Genomic DNA, 20,116 nt, shown 5'->3' with positions numbered 1-20,116 from the left:
TCAGCTTTCACAAAATGTCAGACAGTTCACCTGTACAACCACTTGAGCACAGAGCTAAACTGTAAACCAAGAAACTAATAGAAGCCAACCTCAACCTTTCCTGCCTTCTCGCTGTCGCGGCCGGAGTCAAAAGGAAGCAGACAATGCTCCGTACAAACTTACTCCTACACCATAGGCAGAACATGTAGCTCATTGGTTGCTAAAAGCCTAGCTGCCTTTTGATTGGTTAGACGCGGTGAACTTGAATGCTGCCTTCAAGTACGGGTGGAACATGTTGCTTACAAGTGCAACTAAGAAAAAGATGAAAGATATTGTAACACATGAAACTACTAATAAACCCACTGTTTCCTCCTCAGGTTACATTTATGGCTTAGTTAACCCAGTTTTACACCTGGGTAACACTAACACCAACCGATCAGCCGAGATGATAGCCCAGAGTACGAACACGATGCTTGAGAAGCACCCGGAGGCTGCCATCTTTGTCTTAGGCCACTTAAATAGCACCAGACTGGATAATGTTCTCCTGTGGTGGACACTAGCGGGTGGTAGTTTTCACAGTTCTGCATTTTCAGCAATTCAAATGCTGCCAGGAAAGACTCCACACTGGTCCCCCTGTCAATCTCCACCTTCTGCTCCTTCCATACTACAACATTCAAACAGTCATCATGTACTGTGCCACCAGTTATTTCACCATGCACCATTACCAATAAAAACAGACTACTTAAAATCACCCACACATGCTCCAAAATAAGTGGCTTCCCCACTCCTACTACCAGCTTTAGTCAACACTGCCATACGCCACGAAGCACCGACAATAGCACATGACACCTGCCAACTTCTCAAGGCATGTTTCACATTCCTCCCCTCCGGTATCTGATACAGACAAATAGCGTGCAAGAGGACATGGTTAGCTTAGAGCTTCATCCCCACAACCATGTCTGAACAACCTCATCAACCTCTCATGGAACTGTTTGTGATATTGTGATTTGTGCTCAGTGTTATATGTGGTAAATGTCATATGTGATTTTGTGTTTGGTGTTGAGTAGACCCCTGTTCCCGCCTCGAGGGTCGTCATCAACTCTGCTTCTGTTCCCAAAGCGCCCCTGCCTGCTCCCCGAACCCTTGCAGCGCCTCCCGTTCCGTTCCAAGTCTGTGTTCCTAAGGAGCCGCTCAACGTCTTCCCAGCCCCCCCTGGACTTTCGATCCCTCCTTCCATGCCTCCTCCGTCAAGTTTCTTAACTTCCTGTCCATCTTGTCTCCTTGTGGTTTTGTCTGTATGTGTCATGTTGTGTTTCCTGTTTTATTTTGTTACCTTCTGGATTTCCTGTCTGTGTTCCCTGTGTGTCCTTTGATTGTTAATTGGTTTCTCCTGGTGTCATTGCCCTGATTTGTTTCACCTGTGTCTTATCATCTCTGTGACCTCTTGTGTTTATATTGCCCAGCCTTCCCTTTGTTCCTTGTCCCGTTGTTGATGATCTTTCCCTTGTTACCCACCAGATGTTATTCCCCATGTTCATGATCCCATGTCCTTGTATCCACATTTTTTGCTCCATGCCACATCCATGATTCTTTCAATTTTTTGTATTTTCCTGCATGTCTTCAGCATTTTCTGTTTGATTTTTGTTTGTTATGGCCCTTTCCCCCGAGATTCCCTGCCTGCCTCATCATTTGTCCTGCATTTGTGTCCTCACCTCAACAACTCTGCTCCCCTGACACCCTTTGTGACTCCTTGTGTGTAGATTACTTATTGGTTTCTCCCTGTCTGATTGCCCTGATCTGTTTCACTTGTGTTTTGTCATTCCTGAGCCCTCTTGTGTATACATAGCCTTGCCTTCCCTTTGTCATCTGTTGCATTGTTGCTGGTTGTGTCCATGCCTTGTCTCGTTACCCTGTCATGTTTTTGTCCATGCCATGAGTTTCACATTTCTATCAACCTTGCTGTATTCGTGACTCTTCACTGGAGACTACACAATACACCTAGCACAAGATACAAACAGACACACACGCACACACACATCGAGAGGGGAGAGAAATACGGTCAACTCTCACGGGCGTAACAGCAGTGTTTTAGTTATTAAAAACTTTTTGTTGCACCCTGGCCTTATCACCTTTATTGTCCTGCACCTGGGTCCTCACCTCCTTACTCCCTGACAGATATGTCATATTTGGTGAACGTGTTATTCTTAAAAATGTTTTACGTCTGCCTTTCCCTCACTTCTGCATTACTCTTTCATCTGCCCTGCACCATTCAATTTAGAATAAAACCTTTTTTATTGTTAAAGATAAAGAAAATGGGAATAAAATAAAAACCACCACAGTAAACACAAGTGTGTTGACAGTACATTTCTAAGTATATTTTTCTTTATATTTTTCAAAATTGCAAACAGATGAAGACAACATATGGTGGTGACACACTGTCAGAGCTCACACGTTTCTACAAACCAACATCAATTTATAGAAGCGCTCATATGTCGTGGTTATTGAGAACATCATATGTCAGGCTAGTTATGGCTAGAGCGAAAGGTTTTCAAACCACACTGGCAGACATGTTACACAAGTTTCTCAGCAAGATGCTCATTTCCTGATACAGTTACAGTATCTAGCACTGTGTCCAGAAGCATAGAAGGCAGCTTGACAGCAACAAGCTTAATTCTAGATGAAATGTGACAGTATGATGAAATATTAACTTCATGATCTCAGCTACTAAACTAACTTTTATTCACCTGTTGTTTGTTTTCCATCAGCAATGTTTTTCTTTAACAGAAAGCTCTATTCTGTTGAAGCCGAGTCATGTTTTATATGTCTGTCTATTACACAGTGAAGACATCCAAGCAGGAGCAACAACAGCGCCACCATGATGATGGTGAACACAGTCCTTAGGATGGAGTAAATGTGACAGCTGTGATCGGGGGGGGGGGGGGGGGGGGGGGGGGGGGGGGTATGTTCTGTGAGCATTTCTGTAGAGAAAGGATAAGACATTGGGAGACACAGTGGTTATTAAAATGGCTCTGATAAAACAGAAGTTAAAGAAGATAGAAGCAATCTATTCCATCTCTCAAAGGGCCTTGTATCCAACAGAGCAGTTCCTCAGATAAAGTAATTATAAAGATAAAATACAATAAAATTAACTTGCATCATATGTATGGACTTTATTCAACTTCTCTTGAAATTGACATCTATCACCTCTAACAGACAACCAGCTCTGTGGTGATTCTCCAACTCCAGAGATGTTACATTTGTAGAATCCTTGATCAGACATGGTGACTGATTTGATGATCATGTTTCCTGTGGAGCTTCTCAACTTGAGGACTCCATCTTTGTAAAAATCAGCTGTGAGGTTGGAGGAAGATTTTCTAGATCTGCAGCTCAGAGTCACATCTTCTCCGTCCATCACAGGAAGAGCAGCACTCTCCAGGATCACAGAACCATCTGAAGAACATGATCATATTTAATTAATTTTGAAATCATGTTGAGATAATCACAAACTATCACTACCTCACTGCAAACATACAAGTGACATTGATGTTGATGATGTTACTTCTCTCTCCTCCTTCCTCACACCAGTACTTTCCAGAGTCATCTTGATAAACACTTTTAATGGTGCAGTTAGGTCCTCTAAATGTTCTGTCATCAGTGGTGCAACATGAGGGCCTCGCCCCAATCGATTTATGTTCAACCTTACAGTAAAAGACTCCTTCACAGTAAAAAGTGACTGACTCGTATTCAAAGAACTGCAGTCTGTTTGGAGAGATACGAAGAAAAGCTGCATCTGAGACAAAGAAAGAGAGAGAAATTTAATTTAGACACATTTTGCGTCTCTTCTCCAACTGCTCAAAATTAAATCTGCTCACCAACATAATGATCCTGTGCACGGGACAGGAGGATTGTCACAGTTACTGAAGAGGCAAAGAAAATAGATGAAGCAATAAAAGTTGTGACGTTTCGTTCAGCTGCTCACGATGTTCAGCATATTTCCTAATTACATGTTGTAGCTGGTGAAAAGTAATACTATAGTTAAAACAGTTAAATTTACTTTCACTCACTAAATAATGTTCAAAGACTTTCATGTGCATGAGCTTTTTATTTGTAAATAAAGTGAGCTTTAACCTGGAAAGGAGTCAGTACTCACACAGTGCGATGCAGAAAGCTCTGACCTCCATCTTGCCTTGACGCTGACTGACTGAAGTATAAAGTGAGAAGTGATCTCTTCCTGTCTAACTGTTGAGTGTTAGTTAAATATCAGTGGGTGGTGCAAAGAGTGAATGCAGAGAGAATCTGTGAGTGATCTTTGAAAGAGAGCAAATTAAGAAGGTTTGGAGGAGTTTAAAAACACTTTTCCTGGTTTGGTGAAAACATGGCCAAAGCAATAACCTACACATAATAGTACCTAAATGGAGGTCAGTCTAGAAGAACGTAAACTGTCAGTAACATACTATCAGGAAGGTCGCTGCTTGTGCCTGACAGCAGTGGATCTTGACTGTAAATGAGTTGAACACTAAAAGAGGAGGCTGAATTTATATCAAAGCTCAGTCCATGGACCCAAATACTTCAGTGCATAGGTTGGGACTTTAAGAGTCTGATATGAAAAAAGACTGTATATGTCTCATTCGAAAATCAATTAGGTCCCACTTATACTTATGCACCATATGCACCAAGACGGTCTTCACAAGATCAACCAGTCCCTCCTACCAGGGAAATTCACGGTGTGTTGTTGCCGATTTGCACCCAACACCTTATGTGGCCTCTGAAACTGTGTCACATCACCTGGACAACCATCCTGGAACTGGAGGCAAAAGCCAACAGCTTCATATGGAAATGGCTTGGCCTTTCTTGTTGCTTCTCCATCACAGAACTCTTTGGAAGAAATATCTTACAGCTTCCAATACAGCCAATAAGAATTGCGTGCAAGCCAAGTGGAGAGTTGCAGCCATGCAAGACCTGGCAGATAAGGCATCGGTGAAGCTAATGAAGGCGGAGCACACACGGAGAAACCAATACTCAAAGGAAAACACAGGGAGTAACACAAAACTGGAAACTTAAAAAAATAAAATAGGAAACTCAAAATAAAAAAAGACTAAATTAAAATTGTGACAACTCTAGTTCCTCTATAAACTCAGGTGTAACTCTGACAGAGATGTCCCAAATTTGAGATGTATTAGACAAATGATAAATAATTTGATACAATTACATGCCCTTTTTGTGTTGTTGGTTAATTTTCATCCTCTTCGAAAGCTATGTAACAGTTTTTATCATACAATATGGAAGACCATGTCAGGAGTGAGTTCCTCTCTTCACCAACTAGCACTGAAACCTGACTTCATGCCACCAAACGTCTGGCTTCCTCCCCCCGTCCAAAGACAGGTTCATTGGTGATTCTAAATGGCCTTAAGTGTGAGTTTGAATGGTTGTCTGTCTCTCTGCGTTAGCCATGAGATAGACTGGAGACCTGTCCAGGCTGGACAGCTGGGATAGGCTCCAGGTCCCTCATGACACTCCAGAGGACAATCAGTTCCAGAAAGTGAATGAATGGCCCAGCCAGTCTGTGTTACACTGTTCCTCACCATGAGGGGGAGCTCACTGGTAAGAGCATTTCAGTTGCTACTAAGGTTGTCACATTCATGGGTCACAAGGGAGAATGGGTGGAAACAAAATAACTGAATGAAAACTTGTGTAATCACTAATCAGAAAAAAAAGTTAGAGTAATGGATCCGTCTCTGAATGTCCTGTCAGAGTGTGGGAATATCAAATCACTGAGTTTTCAAAAGACACAACCCTTAAGATCACTGTCAGTGTGAAAGTGACTGTACGAAGCAGAGGAACGTTCTGCTATAGTTATAATTATCATGATACACGTGAGAAAACATTTTGTACCACAGAACAAACTCAAACAGGCGGTCTGATGTTTACCACATGCCTTTTATTCTCTGACATGAAACCTTTGTCTTGTCACTGACCACAGCCTAAAAAAGCAATACAACCCCTTCAGATACATAGAGAACCGAAGCACGTTTAGAAGCAGCAGCAGAGTTCATCTGGGGAGAAACTGTGTGAACAGATGAGGCTGATGGAACAATTTGGTTTAACTGGCTGACGAAAATAAACCGAAACCTCTCTGATACGTTGGTTGAAGTGCACATGCTGTCAAACGTAATAAACTCGACAACCTGTATGTTGTTGTTTTTTTTCCTTTTTTTTTTTTTGTACAATACTGGCTGTAACTGTGTTACTTCCTGGTTTCCATGTAGAACCGCATCTTTTCAGTCAGCACTTAGCAACCTGCAACACACAAAGCATACGACTTAAAATCTCTATATCCATACTGCTTTAACAGGAAATATTCTGAACTCCTCAATCACTTAAATGACACCATGTCAGAGGTTTACATAACACTAGAATCAGAGCTTGGAGACAGGACAATCCTAATCAGAGTTTTGATAGGATGTGTAGACGCTGCACTGACAGAAGACAAGGAGCTCGATTATGAGTGGACAGCAAGAACCGTCTGATAGAAGGACTGTGTAACAACAAGAAGATAAAAGAATGTATCTGACTTACATCCTGAATTATAGAATAGTGGACGTCACTGTCAACGGGGGACACTGAGGGAACGCTGGGCTCTGCTGCTTTAAAGACAAATGAACTACTCTTTACTACATGTGTATCTTTGTTAGAAACAATACATGATGTATAAATATTGGGATGAACAATGTTATTAATGATTTTAATTCTGACCTTGCTGTGGAGCACCATTTTGGCCCAAAGCGTAATAAATGGCTGACACTCCATCTTTATCTGACAGAGAGAAACAGTCAGCTGAAACATATCAGCTTAATGTTGTTTAATTGATTTCATTTTTAGCTTGTGTCCCTCAGTATTTATGCTAAGCTAAGCTAACCACTGCCAAGCTTCAGTTAACATCCCATTATTGGTTTGAATAAAGAATTAGCATAACAACTGAATACTAGTCTCAAGTTGTACGGACACCCATGTATAAACTGTTTGAACTGAACCTGTGGATTACATTGTGCAGGAAGTTAAAGTTAACACCAGCATCAAGACTTTTATTACCAGCATCATCATATCAAACTATGTGAATGCTAAGTAGCTAACTGCTAATTGTGGTGTATGAGGTTAGAGGAAATACCCTTCTTCTTCCTGGTCTTGGTTACAGTAGCATACATAGGTTGGCTTGCTGCAGGTGCACTGGCCTGTACGGAGACTATAAAAAAGACAGAACAATAAAGATATATATTAACATAATTTCTGCTAAATATGTTAGTTCCTAACCTTAAACCTACCTGTCTGATGCTCTGATGACCTTGAATCAGGTTCTATCTGTGACCGTGAACTAGCATCTGTAAAAACAACAAACAAAAGTATTTTGAATATGATGATGGCACCAGAGTAACCCTAGAAAGTTGACTGAATTTGGAAAATTGCGGAGTGATTCCTAAAATTATCACCCAACAGAAGCATTTAGAATGTGAAAAGCTTCGGCCCCAGTACAGAACCTTGAGGAACTCCAGTATGACTTTTGTGTACATGGAAGAATCGCGATGCACCAAAGAAAAACCAGTGAGGTCATTGAGCAAAGTTCATGTAATGTTCTTCACCTCTGCTACATGCAAATCTGTGAAAGTGATGTCGTCCCACTACCAACAAGAGAAGCATCAATAAGATGGCAATGATGATCCATGGTGTAATTTGGGAGAGAGAGGGGGCAGGACTACAGTCTTTGTGATCTTCTGGATCAATGGTAGGAAATCCTGAAACTTAAAGAGATGGGAATTGTTTGAGAGTGTTAACAGGTACGTGATTAATACTTTATTAATCTTATTTTGAAAAATTAACATGTCTGACCTTCAACATGCAGCCAACTCTGTGGTGATTCTTCAACTCCAGAGATGTTACATTTGTAGAATCCTTGATCAGACATGGTGACTGATTTGAGAGCTTCTCCACTTGAGTACTCCATCTTTATAGAAATCAGCTTGGATGTTGGAGGAAGAATTTTTTGTTCGACAGTTCAGAGTCACGTCTTCTCCCTCCATCACAGGAAGAGCAGGACTCTCCAGGATCACAGAACCATCTGAACAACACAATCATATTTAATTTATCTTGAAATCATGTTGAGATAATCACAAAATATCACTGACTTCATGCAAACATACAAGTGACATTGATGTTGATGATGTTTCTTCTCTCTCCTCCTTCCTCACACCAGTACTTTCCAGAATCGTCTTGATAAACATTTTTAATGGTGCAGTTAGGTCCTCTTGATGTTCTCTCATCCGTAGTGCAACACGAAGGTGTCTCCCCAATTGATTTATGTTCAACATCACAGTAAAAGACTCCATCACAGTACAAAGTCACCGACTCATATTCAAAGAACTGCAGTCTGTTTGGAGAGATACGAAGAAAAGCTGCATCTGACACAAAAAAAGACGACAATGAACTCCCATGAACTGATGGACAACATCTACAACACACAAACGTCTACGAAGTAGAAAAGTCATAGAGAAACTCTGTTAAACATTAAACACTCTCAAGACATTTTTGCCTCTTTTGTACTTCAACCCAAAAAAAAACTACTCACCAACGTCCTGATCCTGTGCACACAGCAGGATCATCACAGTCACTGAAGATGAAAAGAAAGTAGATGAAACAATAAAAGTTTTGTCGCCTGCTACAGCTGTTCAGGACGTTTATTTTCTATTAAATGTCATAGCTGGTGAAGAATAATATTTGAGTGCACTCCGTAAACGACGGCGAAAGACTTCCAAATGCATGAGCTTTTTAATTGTAAATTAAATCTTTATCATTCAGTTTTAAACTGGAAATGAGTCAGTACTCACACAGTGCGATGCAGAAACCTCCGACCTCCATGTTGTCTTGACGCTGACTGACTGAACATCAGACTGACGTGTGTCAAGTGAGTTGAGATCTCAGCCAACCAACAAGAACATGGTACCAAATGTATGATCGGAACTTGAGTTAACAGCATGAGTAGAGATAATACAATGATTTGAAAATGATTTTGAGTAAGCATGTTGATTTTCAGTAAAGTAATTAATATACACAGGATGTAAAATGAATAATAATTGAATCAGTGTAACTAAGTGTTGTGAAATCATGAGCAGAATAAGATAAACAGGATGTAGAGGGCCAGCAGTGGGGATAAAAAGGGGAACTGAAACCTTGTGGCCTAAGAGCAAGTCAGGACATGTCCAAGCGCATGGTTAGTGGAAAAGTACAGAAAAAGAACTAATGTCCTAATATTAATTAATGAGTCAGGGGGGTAACACCCTTATTGGATAAAAGTAGTAGGTGGGGGATGGTTAGTCATAATGATGTGTGGAAAATAGGATGTGTCTCGATTTAGAGAGTATAAAAGATGTAACTCAGAAATATACTACGGGAACTTCACCTCGGACACAGACCGTGCTGCATGCGGACTGAGCCAACTCCCTCGCAGTACTATTTTGGCTTTTAAGAGTTTGGTCTGGATTCCCCCTGCCTAGCAGATAAAGTTGGATTATCTTTCACACTTTGGATTTCTACTACTTCTTGGACTTTGTACGGAGTCGAGGAGACCGAATTGGAATACATTTGAGAAGGATTTAAGGGATTTACCAAAGGACAGAATCATCGTTCATCAGGACTTCCCTATTTTACCAACTCCCTCCGCGGCAGTAAGAGGAACTAGGGTTGGGTGTGGTCGCATCGGCCGTGCGGCTCACTCAACGCCTGTTCTACTTTAAAAAGGATTTTTGGACAGTTTTGGACATTTTTATATTACCCCTATTACCCCTGCTTGGATCATGAGTAATTCTTTTATTGATTAAGTGATTTTTAGAACAGAATCTTAAGAGAGTTTATTTCTGATTAGGTATTACATGATTTAGGTTTAAATTGTATTCATATCTTATGTTAACCAATGTCGGATTCTTGATCGAATTAATTGAGCTGTTGCAAACCGCTATTGCTGAACCTGCAAATAAAATTTGGCTCTAAAGGTCAAAAATCTTTGCTGACGATTATTTCTCCCTTTTTGCTGGTACTCAAGACAGTAAAACTATAGGCAATCTTAATGGTAGCTCCGACACCTTGCTCTTATTGGTCACACTAGTCGTTTCCACTTAAAACTATTTCTATGTCCCTAGGGCTTCCAGCCTAGCCTTTAAATTATGACCTGGCACGTACCAAGTGCACAGATCCATTAGGGGTAAGCCACCACAACTGACGGGACTCAACTTCGGACCCAGCTGCAGGACGCCTCCCTGACTGGCGGTTCCGGGGGACGTGAGGAAGCGGGGCAGACGTCAGGACTAAGGGTGGTTAGAAGCCAGGCGAGTTACCCTGCCTACAGCTTGAGTAGTGCTATCATTGAATTCGGTTGGAGTAATACTCCGCAGACGTGAAGCCATAACCCTATAGTAAACGGAGAAGCTGTTATACCTGTTCCTGGATCTAACACGTGTAAAGTGAGAAGTTGTCTCTTCCTGTTTGGCTGATTTCTGAGATGCAGAGGTGGTGGAAATAACCTCAGTGTTGTAGTTAAATATCAGTGGGTGGATAGTGAAGGCAGACTGAATCTGTCTTCAATGCAACTCTAGGGGTCCCAGGTTAGCTAGCTTAGGTTGTACTCCAGTGATGTGATGATTTGTTTCAAAGGAAAGAGTAGCTTCTCTAGTTTCAAATGACACTGTTATGTATAAGTCAACTTATAGACAACTTATACTGACCAAAGATGTAACCAAATAATACATAAACTTTAGGAAAACGGAAGTGATTGGAGTAAGAGCTGAACAGAAGTGTGATTAAGAAGGCTTGAATGAGTTTAAAAACCTGTTGGCATGTTGTTAAAAAAGTGGCTAAGCATGCCATAAACATAATGGCGTCCAAGGTAAGTTAAGGCTTCATGAATACAGACATGCACAAACATGTTGTTAGGTAGACAGCTGCTTGAGTCTGACACCAATAGATTTTGAGCACTAATGGGTTACAAGGGGAAAAAAATGGGGTGAATTAACATGAAAGCTCAGGGGAAGGACTTTCTGGAGAAAGATTTTTAAGCTACAACCATTTTTTTTTTTTCCAGCTTGGGTTTATATGCTGTATACTTGCTATAATTAATAGACTCTAGTGTTTATTAACTATCAGAAGATAAAGTTATTGCAAATGAAAGAAAAAGTTGAATGAAAATACCATCAACTGTGCATTTGGTTAGCCCAATGCTCCAAACTCACTGCCCACAAGTTGTAGTTGGTGACAAAGAGTAAATCAAACTGCTTCAATTGTCTCTGGGAGGCTTGCCATCGATGATTCACTGAATGATCCTGAAAGACTCAATCCAAGGCTCTGGATCCTCTCCAACAGACTGAATGTTCCTATGGAGATTAGAGGTCTCTAAAAGACCTGACCTGTTTAATTTGACAACAGGACCTTTAAGTCAATAATCTAATTGCTGTACAACAAAAACACTAAAGTATAATGACAATGTCATTTTGAACATTCTGGCCTGAATTACACTGAAGCATGATAACTTCAAATCTAGAAATCAAGTGTCTTTTCATGAACAACTGTGTAATAATTCAAAACAATAACACATCTGAAACTGTCATTTAAATCATGAGCAAAATATATTCATTAATTCATTACAATATGAGTTTCTATAATCAGGGTCATGAAATTACTCACAACTGAAAGAAGAAAATTCCTTCACATTACAATTAGTGTTGCACAATCAATTCATTCCCCTCTTCAATTCAGTATTAGAAACATAAATCTCAAAACATTCCCTTTAATCACACACATTAACACAAATGACTGATCAACATGTACCAACATAAACACGATGCTAATCAGCTAATAAATGTGCAGCTTAGCATAGTGTGCGGGCTAAGGTGCCAAGTGTTGACCGAGCAACAAGCTTAATGCAGCAGTTCACCACAGTAAATCTCCATACAGCTAACCCCTTTAGGATATTATTAGCAGCAGCTAACAGCTATCAAAAAACACAGAACCTATCACTCTCACCGATGTTGTTCAGATGCTGAGCACCATCGGGGACTCTCAGCTCTCACAAAATGTCAGACAGTTCACCTGTACAACCTCGTGAGCACAGAGATAAACTGTAAACCAAGAAACTACTAGGAGCTAAAATCAACTGAAATGATTTGTGGTAGTTTTACTAGAGTCAATATCTTGCCGCTTTTGTGTAGCAATTTCCCGCCTTCTCGCTGTTGCGGCCGGAGTAGAAAGGAAGCAGACAGTACTCCGTACAAACTTACTCCTACACCATAGGCAGAACATGTAGCTCATTGGTTGCTAAAAGGCTAGCTGCCTTCTGATTGGTTAGATGCGGTGAACTTGAATGCTGCCTTCAAGTACAGGTTGAACGTGTTGCTTACAAGTGCAACTAAGAAATAGATGAAAGATATTGTAACACATGAAACTACTAATAAACCAACTGTTTCCTCGTCAGGTTACATTTACGGCTTAGTTAACCCAGTTAGACACCTGGGTTACACTAACACAAACCGATCAGCTGAGATGATAGCCCAGAGTACGAACACGATGTTTGAGAAGCACCCAGAGGCTGCCATCTTTGTCTTAGGCCATGTAAATAGCACTAGACTGGATAATGTTCTCCTGTGGTGGACACTAGGGGGTGGTAGTTTTCACAGTTCTGCATTTTCAGCAATTCAAATGCTGCCAGCAAAGACTCCACACAGGTCCCCCTGTCAATCTCCACCTTCTGCTCCTTCCATACTACAACATTCAAACAGTCATCATGTACTGTGCCACCAGTTATTTCACCATGCATCCTGTTACCAATAAAAACAGACTACTTAAAATCACCCACACATGCTCCAAAATAAGTGGCTTCCCCACTCCTACTACCAGCTTTAGTCAACACTGCCATAAGCCCCAAAGCACTGAAAATAACACATGACCCCTGACAACTTCTCAAGGCATGTTTCACACTCCTCCCCTCCGGTATCTGATATAGACAAATAATGTGCAAGAGGACATGGTTAGCCAAGAGCTTCATCCCCACAATCATGTCTGAACAACCTCATCAACCTCTCATGCAACTGTTTGTGATATTGTGATTTGTGCTCAGTGTGATGTTATCTGTCGTAAATGTCATGTGATTTTGTGTTTGGTGTTGGGTAGACCCCTGTTCCTGCCACAAGAGTCGCCATCAACTCTGCTTCTGTTCCCAAAGCGCCCCTGCCTGCACCCCAAACCCTTGCAGCGCCTCCCGTTACGTTCCAAGTCTCTGTTCCTGAGGAGCCGCTCAACTTCTTCCCAGCCCCCCCGGGGGTATTTTGTATTTTCCTGCGTGTCTTCAGCATTTTCTGTTTGATTTTTGTTTGTTATAGCCCTTTCCCCCAGATTCCCTGCCTGCCTCATCATTTGTCCTGCATTTGGGTCCTCACCTCAACAACTCTGCCCCCTGACACCTTTTGTGCTTGGTTTCTCCCTGTCTGATTGCCCTGATCTTGTCATTCCTGAGCCCTCTTGTGTATATATAACCCCGCCTTCCCTTTGTCATCTGTTGCATTGTTGCTTGTTCCGTCCATGCCTTTTCTCGTTACCCTGTCATGTTTTTGTCCATGACATGAGTTTCACGTTACCATCAACCTTGCTGTATTCGTGATTCTTTTGTATTTTTTTTATTTTTTTTGTATTATGAATCCACAGTTGTTACAAACCCCAGCTAGTTACGAGGAAGGAGGAGATAACACACACCCAACCAGGCATAGGATTTTTAAAAGGTGAGCATTTATTTAAAAAGGCGTTGTGGACAACAGAAATGGACCGACAGGTGCTGTTATATCAAATAAAGAAACATAACAACAAAAAAAGAGGACTCCTTGAAAATAATATGGAGCCTTCTGTCTAAGAACTAATGTGAATGTGCTGGAGATAATAAACAAAAATGGTCCTAAAACAAAACCTATCTAGCTGCTCTAGTGTGCGTAACCAAAAATACAAGGGAACAGCACCTCTATACCTAGTGTATCTAAACAAACAATGAAACTAATCGTGAGTGCAAAACAAAATCAGTAGCAGTATCAACTCTTACCCTGGCCCAAAACTCTCTCTCACACACACACAGTGCACCAAGTCTAGTGAGTCTTACGTTCAAACTAAATTGTCGAAGGTGTCTGCCGGCATCTCTCGGGCTGGCCGGCTTTTATAGCTAGCAAACGACGGATGGCTGGGGGCTCGCACCAATTAGCTCCGGACCGAAAGGACACGCCCTCTGGAGTGTACACAATACACCTAGCACAAGATACAAACACACAAGTACACACACACACACAGATCGCGAGGGGATAGAAATACGGCCAACTCTCACGGGCGTAACAGCAGTGTTTTAGTTATTAAAAACCTTTTGTTGCACCCTGGCCTCATCACCTTTATTGTCCTGCACCTGGGTCCTCACCTCCTTACTCCCTAACAGATATGTCATATTTGGTGAACGTGTTATTCTCAAAAATGTTTTATGTCTGCCCTTCTCTCACTTCTGCATTACTGTATGATCTGCTGTGCACCATTCAGTTTAAAACCTTTTTTATTGTAAAAGATAAAGAAATTGGGAATAAAATAAAAACCACAACAGTAAACACTAGCGTGTTGACAGTACATTTCTGAGATTATTTTTCTTTATATTTTCCAAAATTGCAAACAGATGAAGACACCAGATGGTGGTGACACACTGTCAGAGCTCACACATTTCTACAAACCAACATCAATTAAAAGAAGCGCTCAGACGTCGTGGTTATTTTGAACATCATATGTCAGGCTACTTATGGCCACAGCGAAAGGTTTAAAAACCACATTTGCAGACATGTTACACAAGTTTCTCAGCAAGATGCTCATTTCCTGATACAGTCACAGTGTCTAACTCTCGGACTAGAAGCATAGAAAGCAGCTTGACAGCAACAAGCTTAATTCTAGATGAAATGTGACAGTATGATGAAATATTAACTTCATGATCTCAGCTACTTAACTAGCTTTTATTCACCTGTTGGTTGTCATCCAAACCATGTTTTTCTTTAACAGAAAGCTCTATTCTGTTGAAGCCGAGTCATGTTTTATACGTCTGACTAATACACAGTGAAGACATCCAAGCAGCAGCAGCAACAGCACCACCATGATGATGGTGAACACAGTCCTTAGGATGGAGTAAATGTGACAGCTGTGATCTGGGGAGGGACCATGTTCTTTGAGAGTTTCTGCAGAGAAAGAAAAAGACATAAGGATACACAGTGGTTATTAAAATGGCTCTTATTACATAAAAGTTAAAGAAGAAAGAAGCAATATATTCCATCTCTCAAAGGGCCTTGTATCCAACAGGATGGTTCCCAGCTAATTTGTTTAGTGATTTAACAACTAGACAGGGTAGTTAAGATTAAGTCTTCCTACCATTACACTTGCAGGAGGAGGTAAGATTCATCTCTTCATGAAAACATGCTGTAGATGAAGACAGTAAAGTTAGATAAAAACAAAATAAATAAATAACAGGAACTTACATCACAGGTATGTACTTTGAAAATAAAACTGCAGTCTCTCACCTCCAACAGTCAGCCAACTCTGTGGTGATTCTTCAACTCCAGAGATGTTACATTTGTAGAATCCTTGATCAGACATGGAGACTGTTTTGATGGTCATGTTTCCTGTGGAGCTTCTCCACTTGAGGACTCCATCTTTATAGAAATCAACTGTGATGTTGGAGGAAGTTTTTTTTGTTCTGCAGCTCATAGTCACATCTTCTCCCTCCATCACAGGAAGAGCAGGACTCTCCAGGATCACAGAACCATCTGATGAACACAATGATATTTAATTTATCTTGAAATCGTGTTGAGATAATAACAAAATTACTGCAAACTTACAAGCGACATTGATGTTGATGATGTTTCTTCTCTCTTCTCCTTCCTCACACCAGTACTTTCCAGAGTCATCTTGATAAACACTTTTAATGGTGCAGTTAGGTCCTCTTGATGTTCTGTTATCAGTGGTGCAACACGAAGGTGTCTCCCCAATCGACTTATGTTCAACATCACAGTAAAAGACTCCATCACAGTACAAAGTGATGGACTCATATTCAAAGAACTGCAGTCTGTTTGGAGAGATACGAAGAAAAGCTGCAGAAAAACAGAGAAGTTTAATTTAGACACATTTTGCGTCTCTTCTCCAACAGCCGAACATGAAATCTGCTCACCAACGTCCTGATCCTGTGCACAGGAGAGGAGGATTGTCACAGTCACTGAAGAGGCAAAGAAAATAGATGAATCAATAAAAGTTTTGAGGCTTCGTTCAGCTGCTCACGATGTTCAGCATATTTCCTAATTACATATTGTAGCTGGTGAAAAGTAATACTATAGTTAAAACAGTTAAATTTACTTTCACTCACTAAATAATGTTCAAAGACTTTCATGTACACTAGCTTTTTAATTGTAAATAATGTAAGCTTTAATCTGGAAAGGAGTCAGTACTCACACAGTGCGATGCAGAAAGCTCTGACCTCCATCTTGTCTTGACGCTGACTGACTGAAGTATAAAGTGAGAAGTGATCTCTTCCTGTCTAACTGTTGAGTGTTAGTTAAATATCAGTGGGTGGTGCAAAGAGTGAATGCAGAGAGAATCTGTGAGTGATCTTTGAAAGAGAGCAAATTAAGAAGGTTTGGAGGAGTTTAAAAACGCTTTTCCTGGTTTAGTGAAAACATGGCCAAAGCAATAACCTACACATAATGATACCAAAATGGAGGTCAGTCTAGAAGAACGTAAACTGTCAGTAACATACTATCAGGAAGGTCGCTGCTCGTGCCTGACACCAGTGGATCTTGACTGTAAATGAGTTGAACACTAAAAGAGGAGGCTGAGTTTATGTGAAAGCTCAGTCCAAGGACCCAAATATTTCAGGTGAAGCTAATTAAGGCGGAACACTCACGGAGAAACCAATACTCAATCAAAGGAAAACACAGGGAGTAACACAAAACAGGAAACCAAGAAACTTAACAAAATAAAATAGGAAACTCAAAATAAAAAAAGACTAAATTAAAATTGTGACAACTCTAGTTCCTCTATAAACTCAGGTGTAACTCTGACAGGGACGTCCCAAATTTGAGATGTATTAGACAAATGATAAATTATTTGATACGATTATATGCCCTTTTTGTGTTGTTAGTTAATTTTCGTCCTCTTCGAAAGCTATGTTACAGTTTTTAGCATACAATATGGGAGGCCATGTCAGGAGTGAGTTCCTCTCTTCACCAACTAGCACTGAAACCTGACTTCATGCCACCAAACGTCTGGCTTCCTGCCCTCGTCCAAAGACACGTTCATTGGTGATTCTAAATTGGCCTTAGGTGTGAGTTTGAATGGTTGTCTGTCTCTCTGCGTTAGCCATGAGATAGACTGGAGACCTGTCCAGGCTGGACAGCTGGGATAGGCTCCAGGTCCCTTGTGACACTCCAGAGGACAATCAGTTCCAGAAAGTGGATGAATGGCCCAGCCAGTCTGTGTTACAGTGGTAAGAGCATTTCAGTTGCTACTAAGGTTGTCACATTCATTCGTCACAAGGGAGAAGGGGCGGAGACAAAATAACTGAATGAAAATTTGTGTTATCAGAAATCATTTAAAAAAAAAAAAAAAAGAAAAATAAGACTAATGGATCCGTCTCTGAATGTCCTGTCAGAATGTGGGAGGATCAAATCACTGAGTTTTCAAAAGACACAACCCTCAAGATCACTGTCAGTGTGAAAGTGACTGTACGAAGCAGAGGAACGTTCTGCTATAGTTATAGTTATCATGACACACGTGAGAAAACATTCTGTACCATGGAACAGAGTCAAATGGACGCTCTGACGTTTAGCACATGACTTTTATTCTCTGACATGAAACCTTTGTCTTGTCACTGACCACAGCCTAAAAAAGCAATACAACCCCTTCAGATACATAGAGAACCGCAACACGTTTAGAAGCAGCAGCAGAGTTCATCTGGGGAGAAACTGTGTGAACAGATGAGGCTGATGGAAGAAGTTGGTTAAACTGGCTGACGAAAATAAACCGAAACCTCTCTGATACGTTGGTTAAAATGCACACGCTGTCAAACGTGATGAACCCGACAACCTGTATGTTGTTGTTTTTTTCTTTTCTGTTTGTACAATACAGGCTGTAACTGTGTTACTTCCTGGTTTTCATGTAGATCCGCCTCTTTTCTGTCAGCACTTCGCAACCTGCAACACACAAAGCATATGACTTAAAATCTCTATAACCATACTGCTTCAACAGGAAATATTCTGAACCCCGCAATCACTTAAATGACAGAATGTCAGAGGTTTATATAACATGAGAATCAGAGCTTGGAGGCAAGACAATCCTAATCAGAGTTTTGATAGGATGTGAAGATGCTGCACTGAAAGAAGACGAGGAACTCGACTATGAGTGGACAGCAAGAACCGTCTGATAGAAGGACAACTGTGTAACAACAAGAAGATAAGAGAATGTGTCTGACTTACATCCTGAATTGTAGAATAGAAGACGTCACTGTCAACGGGGGACACTGAGGGAACGCTCGACTCTGCTGCTTTAAAGACAAATGAACTACTCTTTACTACATGTGTATCTTTGTTAGAAAAAATACATGATGTATAAATTTTGGGAAGAACAATGTTATGAATGATGTTAATTCTGACCTGGCTGTGGACAATCACTCTGGCCCAAAGCGTAATAAATGGGTGACGCTCCATCTTCATCTGACAGAGAGAAACAGTCAGCTGAAACATATCAGCTTAATGTCTTTTACCTAATGTCATTTTTAGCTTGTGTCCCTCAGTATTTATGCTAAGCTAAGCTAGCCACCGCCAGACTTCAGTTAACATCCAATCATTAGTTTGAATAAAGAATGAGCATAACAACTGAATACAAGTCGTATGGACACCCATGTGTAAATCATTTGAACTGAGCCTGTGGATTACATGGTCCAGGAAGTTAAAGTTAACACCAGCATCAAGACTTTTATTGCCAGCATCATCATGTCAAACAATGTAAATGCTGAGTAGCTAACTGCTAATTGAGGTGTATGAGGTTAGAGGAAATACCGTTCTTCTTCCTGGTCTTTGTTACAGTAGCATACATTGGTTGGCTTGCTGCAGGTGCACTGGCCTCTACAGAGACTATGAAAAAACAGAACAACAAAGATATATATTAATATCCTTTCTGCTAAATATCTTTTGTTTACAGTTTGTTTATAACCTTAAACCTACCTGTCTGATGCTCTGATGGCCTTGAATCAGGTACTGTCTGTGACCGTGAACTGGCATCTTTAAAAAAAAAGAAGAAAACAGTATTTTGAATATGATGATGGGACTAAAGCAACCCGACAACATTAATTGAAATTGGAAAATTGTGCAGTGATTCCTAAAATTATCACCCAACAGAAGAATTTAGAATATGAAAAGCTTCGGCCCTTGTACAGAACCTTGAGGAACTCCAGTATTACTCTTGTGTACATGGAAGAATCGCGAAGCAGCAAAGAAAAACCAGTGAGGGCACCAAGTAAAGTTCTTGTAATGTTCTTCACCTCTGCTACAGGCAAATCTGCCAAAGTGATGTCGTCCCACAACCAACAAGAGAAGCATCAACAAGATGGCGATGATGATCCATGGTGTACTTGGAGGGAGAGAGCCTCCGTGATCTTCTGGATCAATGAAAGAAAACTTAAACAGATGGGAAATGTTTTGCATGTACAAGATTAGTACTTTTTTAATCTTATTTTGAAAAAATGAACATGTCTCACCTCCAACAGTCAGCCAGCTCTGTGGTGATTCTCCAACTCCAGAGATGTTACATTTGTAGAATCCTTGATCAGACATGGAGACAGTTTTGATGTTCAGATTTCCTGTGGTGCTTCTCAACTTGAGGACTTCATCTTTATAGAAATCACCTTGGATTTTGGAGAAAGAATTTCTTGTTCTGCAGCTCAAAGTCACATCTTCTCCCTCCCTCACAGGAATAGCAGGACTCTCCAGGATCACAGAACCATCTGAAGAACACAATCATACTTAATTCATCTTGAAATCATGTTGAGATAATC

The 20,116-nt window shown here is 40.7% G+C and overlaps 1 long non-coding RNA gene across 2 annotated transcripts; it reads right to left on the bottom strand.

Annotated features, from left to right (window-relative positions):
- Nucleotides 1–6,735: 6,735 nt before the first annotated feature.
- LOC125018630 lies at nt 6,736–19,717 on the bottom strand. 2 transcript variants are annotated; one of them, XR_007113980.1, is made up of 4 exons: nt 7,614–7,865; nt 7,299–7,355; nt 7,145–7,219; nt 6,736–6,792 (listed from the first exon to the last, which is right to left on the bottom strand). It is a non-coding gene; the product is annotated as an uncharacterized LOC125018630 (long non-coding RNA). The 2 variants fall into 2 exon arrangements; XR_007113979.1 differs by lacking the exons at nt 7,145–7,219; nt 7,299–7,355; nt 7,614–7,865 and adding exons at nt 19,122–19,196; nt 19,287–19,343; nt 19,604–19,717 and having other exon boundaries at nt 6,754–6,792.
- Between the last annotated feature and the right edge of the window lie 399 nt (nt 19,718–20,116).

This window comes from Mugil cephalus, chromosome 1, assembly GCF_022458985.1.
Source record: "Mugil cephalus isolate CIBA_MC_2020 chromosome 1, CIBA_Mcephalus_1.1, whole genome shotgun sequence".
NCBI lineage: Eukaryota > Metazoa > Chordata > Actinopteri > Mugiliformes > Mugilidae > Mugil > Mugil cephalus.
This window is presented reverse-complemented; position numbering and strand designations above follow the sequence as displayed.